The sequence below is a fragment of the Aethalodelphis obliquidens genome, unplaced genomic scaffold (genome assembly GCF_003676395.1).
Source record: "Aethalodelphis obliquidens isolate GAN/ISIS:26980383/991018 unplaced genomic scaffold, ASM367639v1 scaffold95, whole genome shotgun sequence".
Lineage (NCBI taxonomy): Eukaryota > Metazoa > Chordata > Mammalia > Artiodactyla > Delphinidae > Aethalodelphis > Aethalodelphis obliquidens.
This window is the reverse complement of record NW_020838039.1, coordinates 11,143-31,558: the sequence shown is the minus strand read 5'-3', so window position 1 is coordinate 31,558 and position 20,416 is coordinate 11,143.

Genomic DNA, 20,416 nt, shown 5'->3' with positions numbered 1-20,416 from the left:
TCACTCTTATCCACTTTTCAATGTTGTTGGGAGGTTTAAATTATATACCAAAAAAATTCCCAAACATGAATTACATTGAAGAAAAAATAATTCATTCTTGTTGTTTGTTTATTTGTTTTGTTTGTTTTTGTCTTCAGCCACCAGAAGAGACCTATTCAATTGGTGATACAGTTTTAATTCATTTTCACACTGATGACACAATCAGCAAGAAAGGATTTCATATAAGATACAAAAGCATCAGATATCCAGATACCACGCATACCAAAAATTAACACCATAACCTCCATCAAAACATAAAGGAATGGGCATAATGGAAAGAAGATGTATTTCTTTTTTAAATGAAGATTTTAGCACAAAGTTTTATATAATGAGTTTGAGCAGAAGAAAACTGCAAGACCAGAATTATCTTTGTACTAAAAGAGAAGTTTCCAGCTAACCCTGATCAACATTACCAGGATATCTGAACTTCATTCTTGACAGTATAAATATAAATAAAGTTGGTGAAAGGGCATCTCACGCTTCAAAGAAGACTTCACAATCCTTTGTTCACAGCTCACCATAGCTGCTTCACAATTCAGACAGTCCCATTCAGGGTCTGTGACCCTGCAGAGTGTCCGTTTTGACAATTTTTCAATATATGGGAAAAGTAAAATGACCTTGCAGGTCATAAACTGGAATACCCTCTCCTTGTATCTTAGGATAATTGCTTTGACTTTGGATCTTGAAGACAGTGTAAACCAGACCCATATAAGTTGTTGTGAAGTGGGAGTCTCTTGAGGGTGGTTTATACTTTAAATGTGGGTATGACCAATGCTTGGAAACTGGAATATTTCAGCTTCATTATTTTCACTTGCAGGCTAAATTTACCTCTTTGAAACATAAATGATCTCGAGACCACTTCCTTTTTGTGACATTCTGACAAGTTTGAAATGTCAATACTATCTATCATTGCAGTTAACTCTAGATATCATTTATTTAAGTGCTGGAAAATGCCCAGTTGATTGGTAAACTCAGTTCTTTCAATGAAAGTTCTGTCTTTTCATACCAAATTCAAGAAGACTTGTGATGTCTTATGAACTTGATGAGACAACTCCCAACAGGTGTGAACAGGATTCTTCTAAGCGACTGCCTGGATGGTTCATACTCAAGTTCCACTGCTGCTATTGTCTTTCTTTTGTTGTTGATCTGTTGTAGTTAATGTTGATGTTGTCATGGTTAATGTATTTTTTTTTAATGAAATGAAATGAAGTGGAAGTAGGCCTTGTTAGAATTGAAAGATCTCTTTCTTTCTCTTCCTAGAAATCAGTTTTTTTAAATGCAATGTTGAAAAAAAAAACGATTTGTTTCTGAAAGACTTTCCATGGTGCTATTCCATAAACATTTTTTTAAACAAAGTTTTTGACCTTTGAGCCAACCACCTGTAGACTATGAATGTCTCTGTCTGGCTGGTAGCACTTGAAGACTAAAGACTTAATGTATCAAGAGTATATCATTGCAAGGGCAACACTTGTCCTGTGGAACAACTGCTTATATTGCCTTAGAATTCTTTCACATGATCGAGCAGATCCTCCTAAGAGACACAACTTTTGAAAAGTTGAACATAATAGTGTATGTTAATTAGCATTTCTATGAGGAAAATCCATTTCTGTGACTGAGAACATTGGATATAAGTATGGTGACCTGCTTTTATGGTAGAAAATGAATTTTCTGCTTTAAAGGCAGGTTTTTAAAAAAATATTAATGTATGTATATGTGAGGTTGTCTGAATGAGTGGAGTTACAAGGAGGTGAAAAGTAGTGGGTGGTTGAAAAGTTTAAATTTACGTGCCAATTTCTACTAAAATCCTATTTAAAGTAGCACCTTTCATAAGACGTTTCATGGACAAATAATGGGAACTTCTAATTATTATTAACCCCATTTTAAAAAGGCTCCTTCCTTCAGAGAAACTCTATTTTCATATTTTTTGATATTGATATAGATTGCTATATGAAGTAGCTTTTGTTCTGTTACCTGTCCATGAACATTCAACATTTAATAAAATTGAGAATTTTTCTTCATTTTACAAAATTAAACTATACACACAGATTTAGCTTATTTGTTTTTTTTTTTGTCATTGTTGCCTTGGAAATCTTTTCTTGCATATGAATTTTATTATGTAAATACATTTTTAAAACCAATCTTTTGATCTTACTGAATGTTACTTTGGAAATGTATAACTAACGCCTGCAATATAATGAGCTTTTTAGTGGAGCTGATTTATTCCAGTAACTCTTCTATATTTTTGTTCACTAATCTCCAGTTAGCCAAAATATTGGGAATGGGAATTAGAGGAGAAAAAAAACATTAACACCTAATATACTACACTGTGCCCAGCCCAGTACTAGGCACATACACTAGCTCTTTTTAACCTTTATGCCACCCTTTGAGAACTGTGGTGATGTTCTCATTTTGTGGTTTAGGAACTGAGGCTCAAAGAAGGCATATAATGTTCCCAGGGTCACAGTGTAAAGTTAGATGTTAAAGCCCAGATTGTTTGATATAAAAATCTGTGTTTGTTCTACAAAATGTAGTAGAATCAATCTTGACCTATATAAATAGTAGATATATTTTATGATGAAACTTCTCCACATAAAGTCAATTTTAGAGGTGAATTACAGTAAAACTTTCAGGATAAGCATTGTTCCTTTCAGTAATAGCATGACAATTCAAATATCAACTGTAGATATCTTTAAGAACCATAGATAGTACTAGAAATGTGAAAAACAAAAAAACTACTATATAGTTTGGAGTTAGTAACTATGGGCCTTTTGTTAAAATAAATATATTAAATTATTTTATCTGGTGTAGTAGGAGAAATGTAGTGTTCTACTTTAAGAAATATTGTTAATATTCTGACTGACATCTTATTAGGCTACAATGAGCTGCCTTTGACACAACTGAGAAATAAAGTATTTAGAAGGCACACCACAGAGATGTTGTCATAACTTAGGTCTTCAATGGGAACATTAATTTTTTATTGTACCTTATGTCAGATATCAGCTCACTGAATATTATTTTTATATTAATTTGACTTTGGCTTAAGTGTGTTGTTAAATTCAAACACAAACAGCTTCGTTGTTATTGTGTTAATAATTGTTAATTACTGTTCTAGCCATTTTATTAGTTTTGTAAATTTATTTTCAACCTCTACTCTCTATCTGCCAAAGTTCTAACTCCTATACAATCCTCACTAACTATACATAGGAAAAAACTGCTCCCACTTTATATGATTTTACTAAATTATTTTTAAATTCAATTTTGAATATTAATCTAGTTTATTTAGGAAATCTTGACAACTGAACAAAACAACATTTTTAAATAAATATATGAGAAACAGCAATTCTATTTCCAAAGTCTCCAAATGTCCCCTGCCTGTGTTGGCTGAATTTTTGCTATCTTGGATTAATTTTCGTATACCACAGTTATCAGATTCAAATTCTGTTCAATTTTGTTTTTAAATGTCTTAGTCTCTTTTGTTTGGTTTCTATTACTATATTTTTGATAGTAAGCCTCAGATAATGAAATTTTATTCTCACATATAGAAAATCTCTAAAAGTATCTAATTACTCTTCACAAGGCTAAAATTTTTTTAAAAGAAACATTAAATTACATATTTCTTTAGATTTAGTAAACTATAGCCATGTGTGACATTAAAAATAACTTTTCTTAAAGCAATTAACAAAATGTTTGGAAATTTTATTTAACAATAATTTTATTTAGCAAGAATATTTTGGATAAAGGAAAACCTTAATACCACTTATTAAATCCTGCATGGGAGGAAGAAAACAGGAAAAATAATTACCATATAAAGATCTATAACTTGAGCTGCAGTGATGACTTCTGTTTTACTAGAAAAAATATGTAATATGAGCTTATCAAAAAGAAAGAAAAGATGGTCTATGGATGCATTTTTACATCAATGCATAATAAATGGTTACCAATGAACATTTAACTTTTAGTCTTTTAGTGCTATTGTTATAAAATTGAGAAATTTTGTCATTAGCTTAGGAAATGATGGAAAGGTTGGCTCTTATACAATGTGAAATATTATTATTAGTCTCCAAACTTTCTTTTGACATGTACTTTTTAAATTGTTCAGCTTTCAACCTACCTACATTTCACTCCCCACCAGTGTACTCAAACTGAATTCAGGCTTACCGTGTAATTCTAGTCAATACCATGATGCCTACTTGGTGCAGAGGTCAACACAAGGTGATTCCAAACAGTGTATAGGGCCCTGAGCATGTCTCATATATATAATCTCCCTCTCGTCCAATATTTTGAATACAAATTCAGTGCAATAAATCTCAACTTCTAACTTTAGAAGACTTATAGGTAAACTATTACTTGGGTTAAAGCCTATAAAAAGAGAAGACCTAAGCACCAACCTGTAGTATAAGACATGTGGATATAAGGCCCTGGCAGCTGGGTCTTCTCCTGCATTTGCTGCCAGAGCAGAGGTGGTTGAAGTGGCAGGGAGAGGTCCATTTCAAGGAATGTCCTTAAAATTATTTAAACAGGAGAATACCCAGAAAGGACAAATAAAGTGAAAGGATTATAGATAATAAGGCTTGAATATGTAAATCTATCCTAAAGCATTATTTAATGGACATTCCATAGAGGGGTATAATTAAAAATTAAATTTCAGAAAAATTTTCCACAGAGATGTAATAAATTTGTTAAAGTCATTTTTACACCATTGTACATCTATTAGTTATGTTTGAATTTTATGGAAATAGAGTCTTTTGTATTAATTTTTGTCATTTTTAAGCCAAAAGACATAGACATTTATTTATTCAACAAATATTTGCTTGATTCCTATAATATGCTAAGCACTATGTTAAATATTAAGAATTTAATGAGACTTTAAAAAGAAAAACAATCACAATCTTTTCTTTCTTGAAAGTTAAATTCTAGTTGGAGAGATAAATATTAATATTAATTAAAAGCAAATCACAAAAAGGCATAATTGCAATATAAAACATGCATGTGCAGAATTCCCTGGCAGTTCAGTGGTTAGGATTCCATGCTTCCACTTCAGGGGGCACAGGTTCGATCCCTCATCAGGGAAATAAGATCCCACGTGCCGCTGTGGTGCAGCCAAAAAAAAAAAAAATGCATGTGCATTTTACTACCATTTGGGGGGCACTCTTCCAAACAGCATGGTTTGGATTTTGAGACAAGTATTAACATAAGCATCCTTTCCTTATCCTTGATTTTCCACTGTCTTCTTACTTACATTTGTGCTTTCTAAAATTTCAACTTTTGTGTAAAATAACTTATTTTTGCATCAATCACATATTTTCAGCTTATAAATGAAATTATTTATTCTCATGATGAGCAATGAGAGTGGGATAACATATCAAAATTCTGATATTTATTTATGTAATTATTTAATAAACAAAACTAAACAATGTAATTTTATAAAAAGTACTACCTATTGAGGTGGCCAAGATGGAGAATCCTGACTTCACCTCCTCCCATGGACACATCAAAATTACAACTACTCACAGAGCAACTCTCTATGAGAACAACCTGAAAACTAGTAGAAAAGATTTTCCACAAAGACATAAGGAGGAAACCACAACGAGAAGTGTTGGAGGGATAGAGACAAGACATAGTCAGACCCACAACCCACCAGTCAGCAAAACACAAAAGTATAGAATATCACAATTGTAGATGTCGTCCTCAAAGAGCAAGGAGTCCAAGCCCCACATCAGGCTACCCCACCTGGGGGTTGTGTGCCAGGAAGATGAGCCCCCAGATTATCTGTTTTTGAAAATCAATGGGGCTTGTGTGCAGGAGAGCCAGAGGGACATAGGAAAGAGAGCTCCACTCTTAAAGGGCACACACAAAATCTCACATGCTATGAGACCCAGTGCAGAGGCAGTAGTTTGAAAGAAGCCTTGGTCAGACCCATTTCCTGATCTTGGATAGCTTCCCAGAGGGGTAGGAGGCAAATGGAACTCCCACTCATGATATAGACACTAGCAGCAGATATTTTTGTCAGCTCATTCCAATGGAAAAACATTGGCACTGGCAAGCACAAGTTTGGAATCCTCCTTCTAGCTTATTAGGGCCATGGACCCAGCCCTGCTCACCAACAAGACCCACCCTACCCCCAGATCACACACAGATTATCATATTAAAATATCATATTAAAATAATCATATATATGGGGTTATATATGACCTCATGGTAACCACATCCAAATTATAATAGGTACACATGCAAAAAAGTGAAGATAATCCAAACATAATGCTAAATAAAAATTGTCCTCAAATCACAAGGGAAGAGAGCAAAAGAAGAAGAAAGGAACAAATAAAAATTAGAAAAACAGCCTGAAAACAATTAGCAAGATGACAACAAGTACGTACCTATAATTAATTACTTTAAATTAAATGGACAAAATGCTCCAGTCAAAAGATATAGAGTGGCTGAATGGATTTTTTAAAAGATCCATATATATGCTGCCTATAAGATACTCACTTCAGATTTAAAAACACACACAGACTGAAAGTGAGGGGATGGAAATAGGTATTCCATGAAAACAGAAATGAAAGGAAGCTGGGGTGGCAATATTTATATTAGACAAAATAGACTTTAAAACAAAGACTATAATAGGAGACAAAGAAAGACAGTTCCTAAGAATCAGGGATCAATTCAACCAGAAAACATAACAATTGTATATTTATATGCACCAAACATAGGAGCACCTAAACACATAAAACAAATATTAACAAACATAAAGACAGAAATTGACAGTAACACAATAATAGCAGGGGACTTTAAGACATCACTTACATCAATGGACGGATAATTCAGACAAAAAATAAGGTAACACTGACCTTAAATGACACGTTAGATCAGATGGAATTAACAAACATACACAGAACATTCTTACTAAAAGCAGCAGAATACACATTCTTTTAAAGTGCACTTGGAACGTTCTCCAGGATAGATCACATGCTAAGCCTCCAAAAAAAATCTCAGTAATTTGAAGAAGATTGAAATCTTATCAAACATCTTTTCCAAACACAACAATATGAGACTAGAAGTAAACTACTAGAGAAAAACTGAAAAAAAAAATGGAAACACATGGAGGCTAAACAATAAGCTACTAACAACAAATGGGTCAATGAAGAAATAAAAAAGGAAATAAAAAATACCTAGAAATAAATTAAAATGGCAACATTGCAAACCAAATCTATTGGATGCAACACAAGCAGTTATGAAAGGGAAGTTTATAGCAATACAAGCTTACTTCAGGAAACAAGAAATATCTCAAATAAACACAAGCTAACCTTACACCTAAAGGAACTAGAAAAACAACAAGCAAAATCTAAAGTTAGTAGAAGAAAATAAATCATAAAGATCACAGAATAAATAAATGAAATGGAGACCAAAAAAATAGAAAAGATCAATGAAAGTAAGAGCTGGTTCTCTGAAAAGTTTTTAGAAATTTAAAAACCTTTACCCAGACTCATCAAGGAAGAAGGAGAGAGGGACCAAATAAATAAAATCAGAAATGAAAGATGATAAGTTACAACCAACACCACAAACATACAAATTATCATAAGAGATTACTACAATTATATGCCAACAAAACAATCAAACTAGAAGAATCATACAGATTCCCAATACTGAATCAGGAAGAAATAGAAAATATGAACAGACCAATTACTAGTAATGAAATTGAACCAGTAATTAAAAATCTCCCAAGAAGCAGAAGTCCAGGACTAGACAGCTTTACAGGTGAATTCTACCAAACATTTAAAGAAGAAGTAACACCTAACCTTCTCAAACTAGTCCAAAATATTGGAGAGGAAGGAATACTTCTGAACTAATTCTACAAGGCCAACATCAGCCTGATACCAAAACCAGACAAAATTACATCACACACACAAAAAAATTTATAAGCCAATATCAGTGAAGAATATAGATGCAAAAATCCTTAATAAATATCAACATCTAAATTGAACAATATATTAAACACCATAATTAAGTGGGATTTCTACCAGGAATGCAAGAATGGTTCAATATCCACAAATCAATCAATGTGATACATCACATTAACGAAATGAAGAATAAAAGCTGTATGGTCAGGACTTCCTTGGTGGTCCAGTGATTAAGACTCTGCACTCCCAATGCAGAGGGCCTGGGTTCAATCCCTGGTCAGGGAACTAAATCCCATGTGCTGCAACTAAGAGCCTGCATGCCACAACAAAAAGATCCCACATCCTCAACTAAAGATCCTGCATGCTGCAACAAAGACCCTGCATGCCACAATTAAGACCTGGCACGACCAAATAAGTAAATAAATAAATATGCTTTCAAAAAAACATATGATCATCTCAATAGATGTAGGAAAAGCTTTTGATAAAACTCAACATCCATTTATGATAAAAGTTTTCCAGAAAGTGGACATAGAGAGTACATACCTCAACATAATAAGGGCAATATATGACAAAACCAAGCTGAATTCATACTCAGTGGTGAAAAATGGAAAGAATTTTCTCTAAGATCAGGGACAAGACAAGGATGCCCACTCTCACCATTTTTATTCAAGATAGTATTGGAAGTCCTAGCCACAGCAATGAGACAAAAAGAAATAAAAAGAATCTGAATAGGAAAAGAAGTTAAACTGTCACTGTTTAGAAATGACATAATACTATATACAGAAAATCCTAAAGAGGCTACCAAAAAAGTTTTAGAACTCATGAATTCAGTAAAGTTGCAGGAAACAAAATTAATATATAGAAATCTGTATACACTGACAACAAATTATCAGAAAGAGGAATTAAGAGAACAATGTCATTTACATTTGCATCAAAAAGAATGAAATACATAAGAATGACTCTAACCAAGAAGATAAAAGACGTGTACTTGAAAAATTATGAGACACTGAGAAAAAAATTGAAGATGACACTAACAAATTGAATAATATACAGTGCTTATTGATTGAAATAATTAATACTGTTAAAATGACCATACTCCCCAAGACAATCTATAGATTCAATGCAATCCCTAAGACAATACCAAAGACTTTTTTCACAGAGCTAGGACAAAGAATTCTAAAATTTGTATGGAAACACAAGACTCCATATAGACAATGGAACCTTGAGAAAGGAGAACAAAGCTGGAGGTATCACACACCCTGATTTCAAACCATACTCAAAACTATAGTATTCAAAATTGTATGGGGTTAGCACAGAAACAGTCACATTGATCAGTGGAATAGATGCCCTGAAATAAACCCAAACTTATATGATCAAATAATCTATGACAAAGGAGGCAGAAATATACAATGGGGAATAGACAGATTCTTCAATAAGTGGTGCTGGGAAAACTGAACAGCTACATGTAAAAGAATGTTACTAGAAAAATTTCTCACTCCATATACTAAATAAACTTAAAATGGATTAAAGACTTACATGTAAGACCTGAAACCATAAAACTGTTAAGAGAAATAATAGGCAGTATGCTCTTTGACATCAGTCTTAGCAATATTTTTTTTTGATATGTCTCCTCAGGCAAGGGAAATAAAAGCAAAATAATCAAATAAGACCACATCAAACTAAAAAGCTTTTGCACAGTGACAGAAACTATCAACAAAATGAAAAGACAACCTACTGAATAAGAGAAGATATTTGAAAGCAATATATATGATAAGGGGTTATTACCACAAATATACAAAGAACTCATACAACCCAACATCAAAAAAAAAAATCAACCCAAATTTAAAAATGGTCAGAGGCATGAATAGACATTTTTCCAAAGAAGACATACAGATGACCAAAAGGCACATGAAAAGATCCTCAATATCACTCATCATCAGGGAAATGCAAATCAAAACCATAATGAGATATCACTTCACACCTGTCAGATTGTCTATTATCAGTAAGTCAATAAATAACAAATGTTGGCAAGGATGTGGAGAAAAGGGAAACTGCACTGTGGGTGTGAGGGTAAATTGGTCCAGCCACTCTGGAAAACAGTATGGAGGTTCCTCAAGAAATTAAAAATAAAACTACCATACAATTCAGCAATCCCACTTTTGGGTATTCATACAAATAAAACAAAAACACTAACTCAAAATGATATATGCACCCCTATGTTCATTGCAGCATTAATTATAATAGAAAGACATGGAAGCAACCTAAGTGTTCATCAACACATGAATGGGTTAAGAAGGTGTGATGCATATATATAAAATGCAATATTATTCATTCATAAAAATGAATATAACCTTGCTATGTGCAAAAACATGATGAACCTAGAGGGCAAGAAATAAGTAGTCAGACAGAGAATAACAAATGTCATATAATTATACTTATATGTGGAATCTAAAAATAAAATAAAATAAATAAACAAAACAAAACATAAACTGACTCACAGATACAGAGAATAAACTGGTGGTTGCCAGAGGGGAGGTGGGTATGGGGATGAGTGAAATAGGTGAGGGAAATTAAGAGCTACAGGTTTCCAGTTATAAAATAAATAAGCCATGGAGATGTAATGTTCAGCATGGGATATATTCAACAATATTGTAACAAACTTGCATGGTGACAGATGAAAACTAGACTTATCCTTGTCTTCATTTTGTAATGTATAAAATATTAAATCACTATGTTGTATACCTAAAACTAATATAATATTGTAAGTCAATTATACCTCAATAAAAATATTTAGTAAAAACTTTAAAAACAAGTTTTAAATGGATTCTTAAATAAAATAACATAACTGATGTACATTTATATACTTTATTAATTCAGAGTCAGTACTTATAGAGAGCACAATAAGTATGTTATTCCAATTTTGCAGATGAGGATCATGAATATATAATAAATTTAAAATTTTATAAGATTATACGAAGTCTACAATAAAATATATTTGAAAAAGAGTTGATATATACATTAAATTTTAAATTGTAATTTGACATCCATGAAGATAACACTTTTATTTCTAATTTATTTATTTATTAATTTTTTTTGTCCAAATTATTATCTTTCATTTTTCTAACATCTTTATTGGAGTATAATTGCTTTACAATGGTGTGTTAGTTTCTGCTTTATAAGAAAGTGAATCAGTTATACATATACATATGTGCCCAAATCTCTTCCCTCTTGCATCTCCCTCCCTCCCACCCTCCCTATCCCAGCAGTCTACGTGGTCACAAAGCACTGAGCTGATCTCCCTGTGCTATGCGGCTGCTTCCCACTAGCTATGTATTTTACATTTGGTAGTGTATATATGTCCATGCCACTCTCTCTATTTATCACAGCTCACCTTCCCCTTCCCCATATCCTGAAGTCCATTCTCTAGTAAGTCTGTGTCTTTATTCCCGTCTTACACCTAGGTTCTTCATGACATATTTTTTCTTAGATTCCATATATATGTGTTAGCATACGGTATTTGTCTTTCTCTTTCTGACTTACTTCACTCTGTATGACAAACTCTAGGTCCATCCACCTCACTACAAATAACTCAATTTCTTTTCTTTTTATGGCTGAGTAATATTCCATATATATAGAATATTTGTGTATATATATGTGCCATATATTGTATATATATGTGCCATATCTTCTTTATCCACTCATCCGATGATGGACACTTAGGTTGCTAAAACCTATTGTCTATTGTAAATAGAGCTGCAATGAACATTTTGGTACATGACTATTTTTGAATTATGGTTTTCTCAGGGTATATGCCCAGTAGGGGGATTGCTGGATTGTATGGTAGTTCAATTTGTAGTGTTTTAATGAACCTCCATACTGTTCTCCATAGTGGCTGTACCAATTCACATTCCCACCAGCAGTGCAAGAGTGTTCCCTTTTCTCCACACCCTCTCCAGCATTTATTGTTTCTAGATTTTTTGATGATGGCCATTCTGACTGGTGTGAGATGATATCTCATTGTAGTTTTGATTTGCATTTCTCTAATGATTAATGATGTTGAGCATTCTTTCATGTGTTTGTTGGCAATCTGTATATCTTCTTTAAAGAAATGGCTACTTAGGTCTTGTGCCCAGTTTTGGATTGGGTTGTTTGTTTTTTTGTTATTGAGCTTCATGATCTTCTTGTAAATCTTGAAGATTAACCTTTGTCAGCTGCTTCATTTGCAAATACTTTCTCCTATTCTGAGGGTTTTCTTTTGGTCTTGTTTATGGTTTCCTTTGCTATGCAAAAGTTTTGAAGTTTCATTAGGTCTCATTTGTTTATTTTTGCTTTTATTTCCATTTCTCTAGGAGGTGGGTCAAAAAAGATCTGGCTGTGATTTATGTCATAGACTGTTCTGCCTATGTTTTCCTCTAAGAGTTTGATAGTTTCTAGCCTTACATTTAGGTCTTTAATCCATTTTGAGCTTATTTTTGTGTATGGTGTTAGGGAGTGATCTAATCTCATACTTTTACATGTACCTGTCCAGGTTTCCCAGAACTACTTATTGAAGAGGCTGTCTTTTCTCCACTGTATAATCTTGCCTCCTTCATCAACGATAAGGTGACCATATGTGTGTGGGTTTATCTCTGGTCTTTCTATTCTGTTCCAGTGACCTATATTTCTGTTTTTGTGTCTGTACCATACTGCCTTGATTACTGTAGCTTTGTAGTATAGTCTGAAGTCAGGGAGCCTGATTCCTCCAGCTCCATTTTTCGTTCTCAAGATTGATTTGGCTATTTGGGGTCTTTTGTGTTTCCATACAAATTGTGAAATTTTTTGCTATGGTTCTGTGAAAAATGCCAGTGGTAGTTTGATAGGGATTGCATTGAATCTGTAGATTGCTTTGGGTAGTAGAGTCATTTTTACAATGTTGATTCTTCCAATCCAAGAATATGGTATATCTCTCCATCTATTTGTATCATTTTTAATTTCTTTCATCAGTGTCTTATAATTTTCTGCATACAGGTCTTTTGTCTCCTTAGGTAGATTTATTCCTAGATGTTTTATTCTTTTTGTTGCAGTGGTAAATGGGAGTGTTTTCTTAATTTTTCTTTCAGATTTTTCATCCTTTGTTTATAGGAATGCCAGAGATTTCTGTGCATTAATTTTTTATCCTGCTACAAGGATACAAAAGAACGAAATTCATTGATTAGCCCTAAGAGTTTTCTGGTAGCATCTTTAGGATTCTCTATGTACAGTATCATGTAATCTGCAAACAGTGACAACTTTACTTCTCCTTTTCCGATTTGGATTCCTTTTATTTCCTTTTCTTCTCTGATTACTGTGGCTAAGCCTTCCAAAACTATGTTGAATAAGAGTGGTGAGAGTGGGCAACCTTGTCTTGTTCCTGATCTTAGTGAAAATGGTTTCAGTTTTACACCATTGAGGATGATGTTGGCTGTGGATTTATCATATATGGACTTGATTATGTTGACGAAAGTTCCCTCTATGCCTACTTCCTTTAGGGTTTTTCTCATAAATAGGTGACGAATTTTGTTGAAAGTTTCCTCTGCATCTATTGAAATGATCATATGGTTTTTCTCCTTCAATTTGTTAATATGGTGTATCATGTTCATTGATTTGCGTATTGAAGAATTCTTGCATTCCTGGGATAATCTGCACTTGATTATGTTGTATGATCCTTTTAATGTGCTGTTGGATTCTGTTTGCAAGTATTTTGTTGAGGATTTTTGCGTCTATGTTCATCAGTGATATTGGCCTGTAGCTTTCTTTCTTTGTAACATCGTTGTCTGGGGTTGGTATCAGGGTGATGGTGGACTTGCAGAATGAGTTTGGTAGTGTTCCTCCCTCTGCTATATATTAGAAGAGTTTGAGAAGGATAGGTGTTAGCTCTTCTCTAAACGTTTGATAGAATTCGCCTGTGAAGCCATCTGGTCCTGGGCTTTTGTTTATTGGAAGATTTTTAATCACAGTTTCAATTTCAGTGCTTGTGATTGGTCTGTTCATATTTTCTATTTCTTCCTGGTTCAGTCTCAGCAGGTTGTGCATTTCTAAGCATTTGTCCATTTCTTCCAGGTTGTCCATTTTATTAGCATAGAGTTGCTTGTAGTAATCTTTCTTGATCTTTTGTATTTCTGTAGTGTCAGTTGTTACTTCTCCATTTCCATTTCTAATTCTATTGATTTGAGTCTTCTCTCTTTTTTTCCTGATGAGTCAGGCTAATGGTTTATCATTTTTGTTTATCTTCTCAAAGAACCAGCTTTTAGTTTTACTGATCTTTGCTATCATTTCCTTCAATTACTTTTCATTTATTTCTGATTTGATCTTTATGATTTCTTTCCTTCTGCCAAATTTGGGGTTTTTTGCTATTCTTTCTCTAATTGCTTTAGGTGCAGGGTTAGGTTGTTTATTCGAGATGTTTCCTGTTTCTTAAGGTAGGATTGTATGCTATAAATTTCCCTCTTAGAACTGCTTTTGCTGGATCCCATTGGTTTTGGGTGGACATATCTCCATGTCATTTGTTTCTAAGTATTTTTTGATTTCCTCTTTGATTTCTTCAGTGATCACTTGGTTATTATGTAGTGTATTGTTTAGCCTCTATGTGTTTGTAGTTTTTACAGATCTTTTCCTGTAATTGATATCTAGTCTCATAGCATTGTTGTCGGAAAAGATACTTGATACAATTTCAATATTCTTAAATTTATCAAGGCTTGATTTGTGACCCAAGATATGATCTATCATGGAGAATGTTCCACAAGCACTTGAGAAAAATGTGTAATCTGTTGTTCTGGGATGGAATGTCCTATAAATATCAATTAAGTCCATCTTGTTTAATGTATCATTTAAAGCTTGTGTTTCCTTATTTATTTTCATTGTGGATGTCCTGTCCATTGGTGAAAGTCGGGTGTTAAGGTCCCATACTACGAAAGTGTTACTGTCAGTTTTCCCTTTTATGGCTGTGTGTATTTGCCTTATGTATTGAGGCTTTCCTATGTTGGGTGCATAAATATTTACAATTGTTATATCTTCTTCTTGGATCGATCCCTTGATCATTATGTAGTGTCTTTCTTTGTCTCTTGTAATAGTCCTTATTTTAAAGTCTATTGTGTCTGATATGAGAATAGCTACTCAGGCTTCCTTTTGATTTTCATTTGCATGGAATAACTTTTTCCATCCCCTCACTTTCAGTCTCTATGTGTCCCTAGATCTGAAGTTGGTCTCTTGTAGACAGCATATATATGGGTCTTGTTTTTGTATCCATTCAGCCAGTCTGTGTCTTTTTGTGGGAGTATTTAATCTATTTACATTTAAGGTAATTATCAATATGTATGTCCTATTCCCATTTTCTTGTTTTGGGTTTGTTATCGTAGGTCTTTTCCTTCTCTTGTGTTTCTTGCCTAGAGAAGTTCCTTTAGCGTTTGTTGTAAAGCTGGTTTGGTGTGGCTGAACTCTCTCAGCTTTTGCTTGTCTGTAAAGATTTTAATTTCTCCATCAAATCTGAATGAGATCCTTGCTGGGTAGAGTAATCTTGGTTGAAGGATTTTTCTCCTACATCACTTTAAATATGTCCTGCCACTCCCTTCTGGCTTGCAGAGTTTCTGCTGAAAGATCAGCTGTTAACCTTATGGGGATTCCCTTGTGTGTTATTTGTTGTTTTTCCCTTGCTGCTTTTGATATTTGCTCTTTGTATTTAATTCTTGTCAGTTTGATTAATATGTGTCTTGGCATATTTCTCCTTGGATTTATCCTGTATGGGACTCTCTGTGCTTCCTGGACTTGATTAACTATTTCTTTTCCCATATTAGGGAAGTTTTCAACTGTAATCTCTTCAAAGATTTTCTCAGTCCCTTTCTTTTTCTCTTCTTCTTCTGGAACCCCTGTAATTCGAATGTTGGTGTGTTTAATGTTGTCCCAGAGGTCTCTGAGACTGTCCTCAGTTCTTTTCATTTTTTTCTTTATTCTGCTCTGCAGTAGTTATTTCCACTATTTTATCTTCCAGGTCACTTATCCGTTCTTCTGCCTCAGTTATTCTGCTATTGATCCCATCTAGAGTATTTTCAATTTCATTAATTGTGTCGTTCATCATTGTTTGTTTCATCTTTAGTTCTTCTAGGTCCTTGTTAAATGTTTCTTGCATTTTGTCTATTCTATTTCCAAGATTTTGGATCATCTCTACTCTCATTATTCTGAATTCTTATTCAGGTAGACTGCCTATTTCCTCTTCATTTATTAGGTCTGGTGGGGTTTTATCTTGCTCCTTCATCTGCTGTGTTTTTCTGTCTTCTCATTTTGCTTATCTTACTGTGTTTGGTGTCTCCTTTTTGCAGGCTGCAGGTTCGTATTTCTCGTTGTTTTTGGTGTCTGTCCCTAGTGGCTAAGGTTGGTTCAGTGTGTTGTGTAGGCTTCCTGGTGGAGGGGACTAGTGCCTGTATTCTGGTGGATGAGGCTGGATCTTGTCTTTCTGGTGGGCAGGTTCATGTCTGGTGGTGTGTTTTGGGGTGTCTGTGGCCTTATTATGATTTTAGGCAGCCTCTCTGCTAATGGGTAGGGTTGTGTTCCTGTTTTGCTAGTTGTTTGGCATAGGGTATCTAGCACTGTAGCTTGCTGGTCGTTGAGTGAAGCTCGGTGCTGGTGTTGAGATGGAGATCTCTGGGAGATTTTCGCCATTTGATATTATGTGGAGCTGGGAGGTCGCCTGTGGACCAGTGTCCTGAAGTTGGCTCTCCCACCTCAGAGGCACAGCACTGACTCCTGGTTGCAGCACCAAGAGCCTTTCATCCACATGGCTCAGAATAAAAGGGAGAAAAAGTAGAAAGAAAGAATTAGTAGAAGTAGAAAGATAGAAAGAAGGAGGGAGTGGAGAAAGGAGGGAGGGAGTGAGGGAGGGAGAGAGGGAGGAATGAAGGAAGGAAGGAGAGAAGGAAGGGGAAAAGGAAGAAAGAAGATAAAGTAAAATAAAATAAGATAAAATGTAATAAAATTATTAAAATAAAATAGTAATTATTAAGAGAAAAACAAAACAAAAAACAACAGATGGATAGAGCCCTAGGACAAATGATGGAAGCAAAGCTATACAGACAAAATCTCACATACAATCATACACATACACACTCACAAAAAGAGGAAAAGTGGAAAAAATCATAAATCTTGCTCTCAATGTCCACCTCCTCAATTTGTGATGATTCGTTGTCTAAAGGAGGGAACGAAGGAAAGAAAGAACGAAGATAAAGTAAAATAAAATAAAGTTATTAAAATAAAAAGTAATTATTAAGAAAAAGTTATAAAAAAAAAACTGACAGAAGCCTCGGACAAATGGTGGAAGCAAAGCTATTCAGACAAAATCTCATACGGAAACATACACATACACACTCACAAAAAAAGGAAAAGGGGAAAAAATCATAAATCTTGCTCTCAAAGTCCACCTCCTTAATTTGCAATGATTCATTGTCTATGCATGTATTCCACAGATACAGGGTACATCAAATTGATTGTGGAACTTTAATCTGCTGCTTCTGAGGCTGCTGGGAGAGATTTCCCTTTCTCTTCTTTGTTCTCACAGATCTCAGGGGCTCTGCTTTGTGTTTGGCCCTGCCTTTGCATGTAGGTCGCCGGAGGGCATCTGTTCTTCGCTCAGACAGGACAGGGTTGAAGGAGCAGCTGCTTCGGGGACTCTGGCTCACTCAGGTTGGAGGGAGGGAAGGGCACGGAGTGCGGGGTGGGCCTGCGGTGGCAGAGGCCGGCGTGCCGTTGCACCAACCTGAAGCCTGCCATGCGTTCTCCCAGGGAAGTTGTCCTTGGATCCCGGGACCTGGCAGTGGCGGGCTGCACAGGCTCCCCGGAAGGGAGGTGTGGATAGTGACCTGTGCTCGCACACAGGTTTCTTGGTGGCGGCAGCAGCAGCCTTAGCGTCTCATGCCCGTCTCTGGGTTCCGCGTTTTTATCTGCGGCTCACGCCCTTCTCTGGAGCTCCTTTAAGCAGAGCTCTTAATCCCCTCTCCTCGCACACCAGGAAACAAAAAGGGAAGAAAAAGTCTCTAGCCTCTTCGGCAGCTCCAGACCTTTTCCCAGACTCCCTCCTGGCTAGCCGTTGTGCACTATCCCCTTCAGGCTGTGTTCACGCAGTCAACCCCAGTCCTCTCCATGCGCTCCCACTGAAGCCCAAGCCTCAGCTCGCAGCCCCACCCGCCCCGGCGGGTGAGCAGACAAGCCTCTCGGGCTGGTGAGTGCTGGTCGGCATCGATCCTCTGTGCGGGAATCTCTCCGCTTTGCCCTCCGCACCCTGTTGCTGTACTCTCCTCTGCGGCTCCATAGCTCCCCCCTCCGCCACCTGCAGTCTCCACCCACGAAGTGGCTTCCTTGTGTGTGGAAACCTTTCCTCCTTCACGGCTCCCTCCCACTGGTGCAGGTCCCGTCCCTATTCTTTTGTCTCTGTTTTTTCTTTTTTCTTTTGCCCTACCCAAGTACGTGGGGAATTTCTTGCCTTTTGGGAGGTCTTAGGTCTTCTGCCAGCGTTCAGTAGGTGTTCTGTAGGAGTTGTTCCACGTGTAGATGTGTTTTTGGTGTATCTGTGGGGAGGTAGGTGATCTCTGCGTCTTACTCTTCCTCCATCTTCCCCTCCGACTATTATCTTGTTTATCACTGTTTGTGTGCTCTTTAGTTCTTCTAGGTCCTTTTTAAAGGTTTCTTGTATTTCTCCATTCTATTTCTGAGATTTTGGATCATCTTTTCTGTCATTGCTCTGAATTCTTTTTCAGGTAGACTGCCTATCTCCTCTTCATTTGTTTGGTCTTGTGAGATTTTACCTTGCTCCTTCATCTGCTACATTTTTCTCTGTCTTCTCATTTTGTTTAACTTACTGTGTTTGTGTTCTCCTTTCCACAGGCTGCAGGGTTGTCATTCCTCTTACTTCTGTTGTCTGTTCCCAGTGGGTGAGGTTGGTCCAGGGGCTTATGTAGGCTTCCTGGTGGGGGGTACTTGTGGCTACCTTCTGGGGGGTGGAGCTGAATCTTGTCCCTCTAATGGGCAGGACCGTGTCCTGTGGTATGGTTTGGGGTGTTTGTGAGCTTAGTATGACTTTAGGCAGTCTGTCTGCTAATGGATGGGGTTGTGTTCCTGTCTTGCTAGTTGTTTGGCATAGGGTTTCCAGCACTGGAGCTTGCTGTTTGCTGAGTGGAGCCAGGTCTTAGTGTTGAGATGGAGACCCCTGGGAGAGCTCTCACCAAGTAATATTCCATGGGACCAGGAGTTCTCTCATGGTCCAATGTCCTGGACTTGGTGCTCCCACCTCAGAGGCTCAGGCCTGACCCCCTGCAGGAGCACTAAGAGTTAGCAAGCTGTACAGTGCAGAAGAAAAGAAAAACAAAGAAACAAACAAAACATACAAACAGACAAAACCCCAAGACAACTGGTAAAAGCAAAACTAAACAGACAAAATCACACAAAGAAACTAACACACACACACTCACAAAAAGAAAAGAGAAAACAAAGATGAGAGCAACCAAACCAACTTAGAAAACCCAAAAAGAAAACAAACACTAAAAACTAAACTAACAAAAACATAAAATCAGAAACAAATCAAATGCAGAAAGCAGACTAAAGAAAGGCAATGAAAGCATAAAACAAACACACAAAAATGATCAAAAACATGTAAAGACAAAAGAAAGATGAAAACCAAAAGGAAAATATACAAAACAACAAAGTAGTAAAGTAAAAATAGAAAAATATAAAATATAGTTAAAAATAAAATGAAAACAAAGCAAAACAAAAGAAAAAAACAAACACAAGGAAAAAACACAATATAACAAAAAAGTACAGTACAAGCAGGAAAAAATAATAAATAAAATTATAAAGATAGTAAAATAAAAGCATAAAAAAGAAAAGAAGTAAATAAAAAATTAAAAGAATAATTTAAAAAAGAACAACAGAACAAAACGAAACAAAACAAAAGAAGTAGTAATATTTTCCTGTGGCCTTAGCTATCAGTGCCCTTGCTCCCACATTGAGCCACAGCCAATCTCTGCATACCCAGGAAGTCCTCCAATACTTCTAGGTCAGTCTCTGGACCTGCTGTGGACACTGTGGGGCCAGCTCAGACTCTGATCTGGCCTTACTCCATCATGTACTTGCTCCCAAAGTCCACAGTTTTCCCCAAAGTCCACAGCCTCAATTGTGGGAACACTCATAGTCTATTCAGGTATTCCACAGACACAGGGTTTACCAAGCCGATTGTGGGTATTTAATCTGCTGCTCCTGCAGCTGCATGGAGAGATTTCCCTCTCTCTTCCTTGGTCTCACAGCCCATGGGGTTCAGCTTTGTTTCTGGCCTCACCTCTGCATGTGGGCTCCCCTCAGGCGTCTGGTCCTGACCCAGGCAAGAGGGGGCAAAAGCAGTGGCTGATTAGGGCTCATTTGCTCACTCAGGCTGGGGGAGGGAGGGATATGGCAGTCACAATTGGGATGTGTGGGGAGTGCCTGCA